Source organism: Chlamydotis macqueenii, chromosome 10, assembly GCF_036417535.1.
Source record: "Chlamydotis macqueenii isolate bChlMac1 chromosome 10, bChlMac1.mat, whole genome shotgun sequence".
Lineage (NCBI taxonomy): Eukaryota > Metazoa > Chordata > Aves > Otidiformes > Otididae > Chlamydotis > Chlamydotis macqueenii.
Window position 1 is genome coordinate 1321549 of NC_141565.1, and position 14353 is coordinate 1335901.

Genomic DNA, 14353 nt, shown 5'->3' on the forward strand with positions numbered 1-14353 from the left:
CCAGTGAGTGCTCATACCCAGCGTCGCTCGCTCCAGGAATCCAAGCACACCAGCAGGAGCAGACAGAAAGCACTTTTCTTAGTTATCCCATGTATTTTCTCCTCTTCCTTTGAAACTTTGCGTTGGTTTTCGTTACGCTTACACGAGGCGAGCAAGCCTGCACGACTTGGAGAATGCATTTATGGAACAATTTTGCCAGATTTCCCCCCACCTCCAAATGACATTTGATTTGCAAACCCTCCCACCGAACCGCAGGCTGCTCTCGCCTCCACCCAGGGAGCTGTTTTCAATAAAGCAACAGCTCTGAAACATCCACGGCAAACTTTTTTCTCTTTCACAATTTGCTACTTTCAGAACAACAGCAAAAAAAAAAAAAAAAAAAAAAAAAAGAGAAAGAGAAGAGAAAGAGCTAAGGGAATATTTGTATCTTTGTCCCAGGAGCCGGGAAAGGGCTTTGGACCGGGTCTCCCGCACCAAGGGGCTGCAGCCGGCTCTGCTCCGCCCGGGACCGGGACCGGGACCGGCGGGCGTCCCGGGACCCACGGCCGGGCTCCGCGGGTGGGTTCACCCCAGCGCCGGGGGCTGATCCGCACCCAGGACTCCGCGTCCGCGCTCCCCCCCGCCCGCCGCACGGCTGCCGCTGCACTCACCGCTCCGCGCTGCTCCGCTCGGCTCCGCGGGGGAAGGGGCAAGGGGACCCCGGGAGCCAGAGGGAGGGGCCGGAAAGCTGCGGCGGAGCTGACCGGCGGCGCGGGGTGTTTGTCTAACCTGACCCCGGGAGGCTGCTGCCTCCGCACCGCTCCGCACCGCGCTCCGCACCGCGCCCCGGCCGGGTGGGGGGGCGAGTGCCCGGCGCCCCGGGGAGCCCGCCGAGCGGGGCTGGACGCACTGAAACAATGAGATCGGCTGTTTTATAACGCTCACGGGGAGAAGTCTGCATCCTAGTTCCTGGGGTTTCCAATTTAAATTTAAAAAAAATAAAATAAAATAAAAAAGAAGTAAGGGGTGAAAGCCGAACCCCGCACCCTGGGTTGGCCCAGGTTAAGCCCACTCAGTCAATCAAAGGTGGCTTCGAAACTGGGCAAATTTTAATTTTCTTTTCGTCCCACTGCTGCTTACTGAGATCTACGCAGCCCCAAACTTACCTCGCCGTAAGCCGCCAGGGAAGCATTTGGTGATTTTGATCCTGATCTTTACATCGAGAGCGTCCAGTTGTCACACTTAAACGACAATAGAGGCTGTTTATAGAAACCCATCCTGGTACAAATTAGAGACAAGTCCCTGGGAAGAACAAAGCCACTGCAGCGCTATGTCATGGAGAAAACATCCCTCAGAGGGTCTGAAGAACAACCCAGGGTGCCTTCTCCCAGCCAGGCAGTGGGGACCTGCTTGCGAGCATAGGGGGCTCGCTCCAGTGCCCTGGCCCGGTCAGAGGGAGCCTGTCTCGCCCTGGACGGAGATCTCTGAGACCTCCTTTTGGGGCACCAGGCTCAGCTCCTCCCTGCATTTCTGCCCCTTCAGTACAAGCGCAGGGAGAGCCAGCTGGGCTGTTTTCAAGCTCCTCCATCTCCTCAGGCATTTAGTGACGGGAGGAAGGGACCAACCAAACCCCCGGCTGACGGATGCAGCAGAGCATCCATGGCCTGGCTGCTGGCTTTGTCTTTCCCAGCAACCATGGGATGGAGCAGCATCTATTGCTGCGTTCAGAAGTGGTGGCTCCCTGCAGCGCTTGGTCACCTCCTGTCACTGCCACCCTGGGGCAGGGGGTCCTCGCCGTGCCCTCCTCCTCTTGCGCTCTCCTCCCTGCAGCAAATACAGCTCAGCCCAGTTTGTGACAGTAAAAATGCAACATTATTGAAGAAACTTTTGGGCTGCCTCTGGCTCTCAGCAGCTCCCATTCTCAGGCAAGTCTGAAATCTGCACAGGCAAAATGTGTGTACCATTAGGGAAAAGCAGCAGTGTAAGAATTTCCATTTCTGAGTATTGTGGTATCCTGCCTCTGACACAGCCAAGGCTTGGGAAAGTGGGACGGTCTTGTTGTGTGATGTCGCAGCGCATGTGGGGAGGGGGTTTGCTCCCGATTGCTGCTGGAGACCCTCAGGGCTAGACCAGCTATTTAAAATTATTGTGTAACTTTAGCCAGAGAGAAAAATGCTATTTACTTTGTGAGGAAACAATCAACCCTCCAAAAATGATCCTACACAGTATTGAATTTCATCTGAAGGAGAAAACGAAGCATAGAAAGAAGAGAGGATGCTGATTCTCTCCTACCTCTGTGAAGATGCAATGTGAGCACTGCTGCTCTGAAGGCAGCCTTTACAGTCACCTTAAATCATCTGGTGACAGCCCATGAGTGCCACTTGCTGTCACCCAGCTGTGCCATGAGCAGATGCGAAGCAGCAGAGCCAGCAGTAACGCTTCATCTGGGCTTTGCACGTTAGGTTTGTGGCTGAGCTGGGAGCAAGCCCACGCCTGCCAGCTCCACACCCCAGGGTCTGATTCATGTGTGTTTGAGGAAGACCAGGAGAGACCAAGACAGTCAACTCCAAGACTGTGATAAAACCAAGCCAGGAATTACAGGACACTCCTGAAATCACTCCAGCAGTTTTTACTGTTAAAGCCATGAGGGCCTCAGCAAGAAAGGGTAAAAGCTCTCATTGGACCAACTGATGCACTTGGAAATACTTAAGAAGCTTTCAGGCACACAAACCCTTCCTCAGATCTGAGGGGGACGCAAGCTGCACCCCAGACTCTGTTAGATCTTCCACGTGAGGTTTCCTCTCCCTGAAACACACATTGACTGCTGTCACTGTCTTTGCTCCACCAGCACAACCAACACAGGCAGAGGTAGCAAGACATCCTGGCAACCAGACCCATGAAAGAGAGAAGTTTAAAATCCCTCTCACTGCTTGTACAACAGTGTTTCCAACGCCCTTGCTATGCCCAGAGCTGAATGTGTAGCAATGCAGGGGACTTCAGGAGTAAGCAACCACAGACTCAGTGTTTGCTGGTGCACCTTTAGGAGGGGAGAGCTGTGGGGAAGGTGTGTGCAGGGTCTCAGCCTTGTGTCCAGCAGCTGAGGATTGAGCTGGAGGAAAACAACAGCACCATCAGAGCAGATAACTGTGACACAGGACTCTGCTCTGCCAATGATTTCCTGACATACCACTAGGACAAATCCATTCATCCCTCTACATTTGAGTGTAAAACAGCAGTAATAGATGTAACGCTCCCAGAGGACCTTACTATAGAGAGAAACTCCTCAGCACAGCAGAGCAAAATGGCTGGTAAGAACCTGCCAGCTCAGCTCTGCTGCGCCTCACCACAACACCACTCACCTGGATAAACCCGAGAAGTCCTAAATTTAAATGAAAAGTTGAAATCCTACATTGGTGGGCTGTCCTCAAGCACTGCCTTCACTCAATTTGCCTGAGTAAAAATACAGCTCAGCACAGAGTAATTTTTTTACATCATAAGATCACTTAAAATATTTTGCTTTGACTTCAAGTGACACTGAAGAACAAATACATCCAGGATTCATGAAGTGAGGCTAAATGGAAATATCTATCATTTCTGAATGAAAGAAAACTGACAAAAAAAATTTTGTTTGGGGACTGAGAGGGTAAGGCGGGTCGTGTGAATCCACACAAGATACAGACCAGCCATCATCGTTGGTGGGATTAGCACACACCCACTCAGGGACTAGCTTTGGAAAGCAAAACCAGGTCTCTGGAAGTCTGACTTAAGGAGGAAAAGTGTTCCTTTGACTTTCATTCAGCCATTTTTTGGCATTTCCAACACGCCTGAAACTCTAAGCTCTGCACTGGGCACCAAAGGGGTGAGGGGTAGCACTGCCTCCTTCCAAGAGACAGGCAGCAAACCCGGACACAAAAAGACACAGAGCTGGCCTCTGTACATGGTGTACGTCCTAGAGAACTTGGCCCACTTAGAGCTGGAGCTTGTCCAAGTAAAAGCCCCAAAGAAGAGGAACCAAATCAGAGGAGAGAAAATGCGACATTTCAGAATTCCAGAGCTAACACAAAAAAAAAGTCTTTAGTGTTTCCTAAGCAACAATTTCCTAATTGCAGACCGATGGGAACCACACCACTAGTGTCCTCTACCTCTTTTTTTTCCTGCCACCAAGTTGTAGGAACTCTTTTGCCACATCTTTTCCAACTTTAAAGCAGTGCTACTCTGGTTGAGTAACCACGGAGCAGAGCTGAACAATCATCAAGTGTGGGCAGACTCAGAGTGAAATATTTCCTCATACATCCTCATCCAACCACAGTTTTTTCAGAATTTGGGAAGATGTCACAAAGCAACAGAAAAACAACGCCTGCTTGGCCAAAGTCAGGCCATTCAACACCGTGCCTCTTATTGCAGCGTGCAGTTGAGGAACATCAGAAATGTATAGCTCACATAGGAAAAGCTTTTAGCAGATGTCGCTGCTTTGAAATTCCAGAGAGTCAATATTCTAACACATTTCAAACAAGAGAAAAATTGCACAATTTATAGACTAGCCCAATCCAAACAAATTAATCACAATGTATGTCTGCCCTGAACCCAGTGGAGAAAAGCTCACACTGTTCCGGAGATTTTCTGATCACCAGGACTCACAAAGATTTGCTGTGACCTGCGTGGGTGAACTCTTAACAGTAGAAAGTTAAAGAAACAGCTTACAAGAGAAGATTCCTGCGGCGCTGGATGAATGCAGTGCGAGAATTACCTGCTTGGACAGTTTAGGAGGAAAACAGCATTACCCTTTTGTTATCATCAGCCAGTTTTTCTGCAGGTGTTTGGTCAAATTCAGTGCTCTGCTGTACTCATTCATTGCCCTTGGAGGAAATAAAATCATACAAGTGAAAGAGTAAAGCATAATTCTTCAAGCAAGGAGCAAGTGTGCCCTGCAGTGACATGCTCTTCATTTAATGTGCTGACAAACCAAGAGCACTTACAAGCAGCATTTAATAAGGTATTCTTTCAGATTCTGACATTTTACTGCACGTTTCTGAGAAATGTACCCAAATCTAAGATCAAAGGGCTCTTCAAGACAAATGGCAGGAAAATTATCTTTATCTTGGAACCTGACTTGAAACTGTTTCGTGTTCCCAAACTTTTTCACCCTCAACAAATACGTATCGGAAAGGACGGCTCTCAGAAATCAGCACTCTGATGTCAGCAAATGTCACCTCATCGACGAACTGTGAATGCTACTGTGATAAATCCTCTGCCAGGGTGAGCTCTTCCTTTACTCCGTAGCCATAGAAAGAGGTACAACATGCCCTCTTCCAGGGCTTGCTACCTTCACATAGAGTTCCCAAGAAACCACGGCTGAGCACGTTGGACACGCTTTAGTTTAGACTGATTTCTGATTATGCAGGAGTGGCTCAAATCTGACATCCATACAAACATGCAGCGAGCAGGGCGAGTTGCGGTTTCCCCATTCACCCCTGCTGGCATCTCCCATTTCCTCGTGGCCATCCCAGCTCCTCTCACGGGATCTTCTGTACCTGAACATTTTGAGAGTAAGGAAGTTGAGGATGCAACTGAAACTAGGAGTTTCTTTTTACTGTTTTCTCTTTTGAAAGTGTTCAGTATTGACCTTGAAAGTTTTCAAAGAACAGATGAAGCTTTAGCTCTTTTTGTGGTGGATGAGGTGAGTAATGCAGACCATTAAAATCCACTTCAGATTTACTGCAGCAAAGTGCATGCAGGTTGTAAACAAAAGAAAACAAATATCCAAGACAAGAATGACCACCAACATGCTGCACCACGTGAAGCTACCTTCCAACTAACGCTTCGCATTACGATTCTGAAATGTGCTCTTAATTTAGAAAGGGTAACAGTATCGAAATGTCATTTCAGCAGAACATTACAAATATTTAAGGTTGCAAATAAGACCCAGAGCCCACGGGCTTTTTCTGTGTGGGCTCTTTTTATGTGGGTTTTTGCACCCACGTAGAGCTCTGCTAACGTCAGCAGGGTTCTCCGTGGGTGCAGAGATCTGTCAGCACTGCACCCAGCCTTGCTCAATATAGCAGTAGGTAGGACGCAGGAGAGCAGCCAGTGCGAAAGCCAGGACAGCTACAGGTTGCAAGATGAAAGTAAGCGAGGGGAAGTCTGGCAGCCAGACCGTGAGCAGGGCTGAAACTCCCTGCGAAGCTGTGCACACTCTACATGGAAAACTGGAGTGGCTTTTTACAAGAACAGCGAAGTCTGGAGTCCTCTTACAGTTTTGTCCCACACTAGTGCATGGAGTAAATGAATGTCACAAGACAGCCTGAGAGCATTTACTGACAGGGCAAAGAGGTGGCATAGCCCAGAAAAATTCAGAGCAAAGGAGGAATTAAGGATTAGGGCATCTCCCAAATGACACTGCTTGAGCAACTGGCAGGCAGTAAGACCAGGAGAGGGACTGACAGCAAAAGAAACAGAAGGCAGCAAAGTGCTCCTGTTTGGTAACACTGGACCATTGCTTCTCCAGGACCATTGCTTCTCCAGGTCCAGTCAGGATCTGAGCACGGGGCAGGGTGCAGAGTGCTCTCAGAGGAGCAGGACCGCCCCTGCTCCGTGCCCTGAGCAGCAGCCCCTGACAGCCACGCAGGAGGGAGGGCAGCAGCCACCTGCCAGGGAAGGAGAAGGGATGAAACTGGAGAGGCTGCAGGGGCATGCAGCCAGCCCCAGGCAGGGTGGCGGGGATAACTTTAAGCTCTCCCTTAAGTTTCTGAGGGCTTTTTTTTTTTTTAATCCCTTGCCCTTTCAGTGCAAGCAAGGACTTGCCAGGCTTTTAACCCAAAGTAAGTTGTGTCTTCTGTCATTCCTTTACCCAGATATTTACTTTACATACCTCCCAACTGCTGAATTTTACCTGCTCATCTTCTATTGGCAGGAGCTCTTCCCTTTGTGCAAATATTTCTGCTCACAGCAGTGTGGTGGCTCATATTTGTATGGCCACCATAAAATTAATAGTTCTTCTGTGTGCTTCCAAGATGAGCACATGTCCATCTCCTGCTGCAGTATCTTGTAGCTATCAGAAGGAGCTGCTGCTGCTGGAGTCAGTGTCTTCGCCCTTGTGCGCAGGACCTGCACCACAGAACTCCCCCAAAACGGTCTATGTGTGTTCCCCAGGGCACAGCAGCCCCACAGGCAGGTTCTTGTGCACCCATATTTCCGCTCTTGTAAAATCAGGGGTTCAATCCCATGTCCACAACATTAGTTCTCTATATGCTTTTTACACGCACCAGCCAATGCAAGATCCCCTTCTCTCCTTTCCAAACCATAAATTAACTTTGTAAAGGTTTCATTCTGGGCCTGAATATTCCCATCTAGATTCCAATCTCAAGCTCGTCATCCCCATAGCACACTCCATTACCAACCCAAAACCAGAAAATTGTGCCTTCATTCCTGAAACAAGGTACAATTTCCATCTGGTATTTCTGCGTTCACTGCATGGGCAGTACCACTTCCTGAGTTTCTGCTTTGCTATCTGGAATTGCCCACTGCCTTTACCCTCTCCAAGCTACCAGAAAATTGCCAGAAACGTACAGCCCTTCAAAAAAGCAGGCAGAATCATAAATAAGACTACCTCTGTCTCATGTTTAGCGCTCACAAATGCTGAGGGAAACACCATTTAAGCCTTCCGCAGTTCTCCACTCTCCAGCAGTATCTCAAATCCCAGCAGCACTTTCTATCACCTCGTTAACTGCAGCCGTTGCTTCGTCTCATCTGCTCCAGAGACCGGGCGTTGCCCAGTCCCCACATATGACTCGCGCACAGGAGTCACAAACGGGACCTGAGTTTTTGTGAGGAACCTGGTGTAACCCCAGCCACGGTGACACACAAGACTAAGACAGAGACTGCCACCACTGATGAGAGCTTTCAGGCTTAGCCCGCACAAGCAGAGACATGTTGCCACTGAGTGCAGGTCATTGGCAACAGCCTATGCATTTGGGAGGCACAGCATGGTCCCCTTTAGCAAAGAAATGCATAAACCCTTTGAATTACTTGACACAGATCATTGCTTCCCCTGGTGAATGGCTCAAATAAAAACATTTGCATTGAGGCCAAGAATGCAGGGTCCGAGCCCTAGTAACATCCTGCACTCGTAATAAATACCTGCTATACAAATAAACCACCCAAATGGCTACTTCCCCAGATGCCACAGAGTTACCCTGCACACAAGCAGCTGTTTGACACTGCCTGCTGTCCTGGAGGAGCACGACAGGCAAATCCTTGCCGTAATGCCTTCCAGTAGCTGTTACAAGCCATTAGTGTTAAAGCATCGGAGCAGCTGCCCTAGGCTGGATGTGGATCCAGCCACCAGCTTGACAGAGCTGTGTCACACTGCCTGGCTCTGCCCTCCAGTAACACACCAACACAGGGACAGACATGGTACAGGCTGCTGGTTTTACCACTAAATCTGACTCTTAATCCCACCAGGCAGTGGTGGCTATCACCAGAATAGTCATTTTCAATTTTTTTCCCTCAAAGCTATTCTCTAGTAAAAGCACCAGCCTCAGGCTTTCAGAAAACTAGCCTTAAGCTAAAACAAACCAAGTGGGTTAGAAACTAACCTACTGTTATTTAGTATGCAATTGCCACTGCTGATTTTTTTCCTTGTTAAAAAAATGCAAGTAATCCAAAGAAACAAGTAAAATTGTGTTTTGACTGCTGTGGGGAAATGGGTGACTGTCACCGAGTGCTGGCAGAGCATCTCTCTCCTCCAGCCAGGAACAAGGCCTCATATTTCAGGCTTCCCAAACTGGATAAGGTGTGGAGCTAATAAAAAACTTGAATCAGCCTGGAGACTTGATGATTAAATCTTGGAAAGCTGAAGGCCATGTGAGCCGGTTAGTACTGACTTCTACCATGATGGATCTCTAACATGTGAAAGTTATCATCTAGTGAGGCAAAACATCCCTGTTGTTGGGTAGCGCAGACACACAGCTCGCCAAGTTCTTAGCAAAACCATCTCACGAGCCCCACAGGGACTATTCGGAGATGTCATCCCGCACAAATATACCTAGTTCACACAAAATCATCTCAGTTCAAAGTTAAAATGTAGACCCAATGTTACCCACTCTGGAAAATCCAGCTGAGATGTTTCCTTCTCTTTTTTTCCGCTGTAGCTGAAACTGCAGCTTTGGAGCTGGATCCATGCGATAGGCATCCACACACAGCACATACTTCTTTGCTGAATTTATGGATGCTGCTGTGCAGGAAAGTAACGAGGCTATAATATTATGTGGCCCTGGTTAGTTCATACTCAAAGGTTAACTCATTGCCTTGGATGTGGTTCTCCTGTTACTACTGAAGGGACTAGATGACCCTATAAAACAGACAGCAGCAGCGCCCCTTTCACAGCTGTCTCCAATTTCTCTCCTGAAATCTGGCTGGGTGTTTCCTTCAAGATTCAGAACACAGATGTAAACTGTTTAGGGATAGCCCTATATCCCTGTTTCTCCTTAACAATGCCAGAGAGATGAAAAATGTGGCCCGTTAAGTTTTATAACCATCAGAATAACAAAATAAATAGGAAAAACAAAAACCCTCTACAGTGAGGGTCTGACCTGCAGCAGCCTGGTCTGTTTTCTCAACACATTACAGTTTCTGGGGAAGCGTTGCTCTGAAGTTTTCAGGCAGGGATGGGCCAATCCCCGGCTGGCCGCAGATCCCACTCCAGTACTCTTCGGTGTAAGCCACAATGAGCCTTTGAGAGAAAAGAGAGCGTCACAGAAGGAAGTTTGTGGGTTTTTTGGGTTTTTTTTTTGGTTAAGATGAGATCTGTAAACAGGGGTTGCCAAGGCACTGTGGTAGCTGCTCATCAGAACGGCCCCGCTTCCCTGCATTACCTGCTCACCTCCAAGCTTTTCTGACACGGTTACAGCTGGCCCACGCTTTGCCTTTGCAAGAGGAGGGGGGAGAGGGAAAAACCTGGAATCCACACCTGGAGCCTGTGCAAACTTCTGCCACCAAAGAAGGAGGATCCAGTTTTTCCCCAATTTTAACACAAGCCAGGCGTGCGGTGACTGCGTGGCTGCCAAAGGCCCTGTTTGCACAGCAAGAGGTGAGGCCTGGGAGACCCAGGGCTCCTCTCCCACCGGTGCCTCCCCTTCCCCAGCACCTCTGCGTGTGCCCAAAACAGGGACTGCACTCCTCGCCACAGTCCCACCCGCGCAGGGGGCAAACCCGCAGGAGCAGGCGTGCCCGCTGAGACGTGCCTTGGTTCAGAGACAGAGAACGGGGAACAAATTAACGGAGGGGAAATGCAGGAGGAGAGCTCATGGCCACCTGAGGAGGAGCGAGGCCGGTGAGCCTCTGACAACGGGGGAGAGTTTCAGACTGGGGAAAAAGGGACAAGCAGGGGGACAGTTTTCCAAGATGAATAAATTGCAGTTACAACTCCTGCTGTATAAAATAACAGAAAGATAAGTGGGGACAGCATACCTCTGCCGCAGGGTGGGCCACAGCAGCCCTTCCTGCCTCCTGGCCCTCACCACCGCTCTTCTGCTCTTAAAACACCTTTGGAGGGCCGCGGTGGCTTTTGCTTCTTACGGTTTCCACACACACCAAAAAAAAAGCTCTCTTTGCCTTGTTTCTCCTTGCAGTGGGTGTCCACGGCAAGGCCGGGGGGGGGGCTGCAGGGCCCCAGCGAGCGGAGCCCGCACCCGGCCCGTGCGGGGCCGCTTCCAGCCGGTTCCGGCCTCCTCTGCCCCAGCCCCGGCCCCGCCTCAGCCCCTCAGGGAGGGCGGTGGCCCTGGGGAGGGGGGTAGGAAAGGGTAAAATGGCACACGGGCTGAGGAAAAGGGCTTTAGAAACAGCCCTGTGACACCCGGGAGAGATGAGGGGGAGGAAGGTGGTTTAGTTTTTTCTTTCTGACAATGAATTTACCCCAAGACTGCAATGCTGCTAGCTTCTGTATCAAACAGGAAGCACCAGTCACCTAGAAACAGGAAAAGATAATGAGGATTTCCCTCTTAAATATTAGCAACATAAAGTAGCACAAAACAAGAAATTACCACCATAAATAGGAAACATCATGACATTTGTGACGAGCGTAGCTGCAGGGCCTCACAATTTTGGATGAGGCCAAGCTGAGGGCCGACACCCCACTGGCCTGCACCTCGGGCTCGCCTTTAGCCACCCTACCGCCAAATTTCACCCCGAGGTGCTGGGTGCGAGGTGCAGTTAATCCCTCATTTATCTCGCAGGGGAGCTGCGGTGTTTAATCAGCGCTGGGGAACAGCTCGGAGATCCTCCAGAGCCAAACCCCGTGGCAGAGAAAGTCACGTTTCCAGCCCTGCACCCCACAATTGCCTCACATTTAGAAGTTTTCCAGCAGAACTTTATCTCTGCATGAGGTTCACAAAGGCTAAATTTAAGCTTGCTGTTACTTAAGGTTTGGTTTTGTTTTTTTTAATGAGACATATCTATACGCAAAGCACTTTGCAGAAAGAATGCGTGGGTTTGAGGAGTGGGAGCGAGCTGTGAACAGATTCCAATTTTCAGCAGTTACCAAAAGTCTTCTTGAGAGGTAAATTCATCCTCAGCCCTTAGCACTGAGATCTTAAAAAAAAAACATGTGGAGACCTGAGCGGATGTTGTCTTTTTGGTTTTGTGTAGACCTTTATCTTCAAATAATAAACCGATGCTTTGGCTTGTGCAAGGGCTGCTGTAGAGGGAGAGAGAACATCTTTTTTATCTCCTACGTTGTTGTTATGTGGCATCAACACAGCATTTAATAAAGAGCATCTTGATACAATAATAGTTCAAAGTTTGTTTTCCAAACAAAACTGTTGTTTGCCCATAGTAATGTAAATGTGCAATTCTCCCTTACACTTCACAGATGAGGAGAGAATAAGATTTTAAGATCTCCCCAAAGGAGAGATTTAATTGTAAAACAAAGCACTAAGTATGACATTTAGCTGAGATTGTAAAGGCTACAGTAATTAAAAAAGACCAAAACATATGGTGCACTTCACGAGGGTGGTTAATATGATCTCCCAAACTGAACTTTTTTGGTTACTGAGAAGAAACAGTGAAATACAGCTATTCTCCTCAATCCTGAATCATAAAAGCAGCCTTCGCATTCATCCTGGTGAATCAGGAATGGCACTCCCATTTTAATTCAGTTAGTCTGGAGGAGAATGATTTCCTTTCATCTGCTAAGCATATGAGCTACAGTTGTGATCTATTAATGCATTTACAATATGAGAGGAGGGAAGGAAATTGTCATTAATGGTTTGTAATAGTCTGGCAGCTGGTGCCAGCTCACGATAGGGCCGCATTCCAGCTGGAGGAGAGGTGTCAGATAATCAACACTTATGGTACACTCGGGGCACCCTCTGCAATCGCAGATGCTGGGCTGTATTTCAGTGATTAACGTTATAGATGTAGTATGGACCACAAGAAAAACTTTGTCAGCAGGCTCTTTGACAGGCTTCTCACTGGAGATGTTGCAACGCAGTCAAATCCCATAACAGCGGACCTGGAGATCAAAACAAAACAAACCCCACAACAACAACACAAAATTGTGTAGTCAGATACATGGAAGCTGAAAGCCAAAATCGTTAGCTGGTGTTAACTAGCTTAGCTCTGGTACAGCTACACTCACTTTCACCATTCTGGGCTCACTTCTTGTTATTTCATAGCTTGTAAGCTCTACCTCCCCCCCCACCACAAGGTGCAGAGAGAAAGACTATAAACTTTGAGCAGCCAGTTTGAAAATGTGTTTTATGAAAATCCGTGCTTCGTTAAAACCCCTAAGTGTCTTTTCCAAGCATTTACATCATGACGCTGTGTATCAATTGAATACACACAGCCTGGACGGCTAAAGGGTTGATTTCTGACGGTATCTCAGTACCTGCTGGCTATTTAAGCCTTCATCTGAGAGGGCACTATGAATTAAACTAAATGCGATGAATAGTCACAGCTTTTTGGCTTTCAGGAAGACAGTCCAAAAAGAAGCCAAGGAAAAGGGTGTCTTTATTCTTTCTGCTCCCTGGAAGGGAGGTCAGAAAAATAAGAATGTCAGCAAAAGGCAAATATATATATATATGAAAAGAAAAGCAGATAAGAAAATACATCTGTGCCATTGAGCCAGACATTATTTAGTATCGCACACTTGCCCCTATGACCCAGGCATGTGATATATGCCTGGTATATTACATACACGTTGTGATACATAAAGTGTATCACAAGAAAACTATCTGATGCTAGGCTGATGCTAGTTCCCAGTGCAATCCCTGGGGAAGATGGCATCCATCACACAAGCATGCAAATATAGCGTTGACCAACCCTCTTCCTCAGCCCAAGCAGCCATCGCTGCATAGAGCTTCTTCCCTGATCTCCTCTTGAATTGGCCTCAAAGTCACAATCCAGTCACTTTGCTCTAATCACAAATACCAGCACCCAGGAGCACACGCTGTAATAACCATGCTCAGCAGAACGGCAAGCTCCGTCCTCGCATCTCAGCAGGCAGGAGGGCTGGTCCATCCCACACAGTTTCAGTTGGTAGCTCCATCGATTCAAAGCAGCACCTTCGAAGGGAAGGAATCTTGCCTGAAACTCATAGGCCTCTGCCACAGTGTTTATAAGACATAATTTGCCCAACTGAGTGTCATCACTGGTGGAGAAAGATGGGCTGATCTGTCAGACCTGCAAAGCCATAAATGTCGGTGACAGCAGCAGCTAGAAGAACAAGCGCATAGCAACAAGTAGCCTAAACCTTTAGCAAAGGAAGGTAAATTCTTCCTGGAGATATACCTTTCCTGAAAAATGTAATACCAAGCTCACAGAAGCTTGTGGTTTGTGTCTCTTTTCTTTTTTTTTTCTTCTTCTGTATAAGTAACATGGGAACAAATCAGAAGAGAGAGGATAATTTCTCTGGTATTAAAGTGCTTTCTGACTGCAACTATTTCTGGATTCCCCAAACCCGACATTTGCAGTTTCATCCTAGGAGAAAATTGTGTGGCTTGCATTTTTAGGAAAAAATTCTCAGATGAATTTGTGCAGATTTACGTATAAATTAGTTTCAGGCTCAGCTTGCATCACAATGGCAAGTCTTGTTTGTGACTCCCCGACTGCCTGCAGTCTCCAGTAACTGCAGCAGCCTGTAGGTATTCTCTCGAGTTGGATTTGCTTCATTCATTTGAGTATGAGCTCCAAGGCAAAAACATGTTCTCTTCCAGCAGATGCCTTATTTAGATGTAATTTACATAAGGGAAAAAAGTGTGAGAAATATCAGTATTTGCATTTTAAACATGGTTTCAGGATGTCTGTTGTGGTTCATTCATCTGCTTTTTGGCTCTTCAATACATTTAGCTCACTGTTATTTGACTGCACAAGCATATGG

At 47.8% G+C, this 14353-nt stretch overlaps 1 protein-coding gene across 2 annotated transcripts in view; it reads right to left on the reverse strand.

The window, feature by feature from the left end:
* Positions 1-781, reverse strand: part of FBLN2 (fibulin 2) — a 103488-nt gene extending 102707 nt beyond the window's left edge. Inside the window, exon 1 of one of the 2 annotated variants that reach the window (XM_086755775.1) lies at positions 651-781. The gene's annotated coding sequence lies outside the window, so the exon portion shown is untranslated. Of the gene's footprint in view, positions 1-17; positions 153-650 lie in introns of those variants that run through there. The other variant, XM_086755774.1, reaches the window with a different exon arrangement.
* Between the last annotated feature and the right edge of the window lie 13572 nt (positions 782-14353).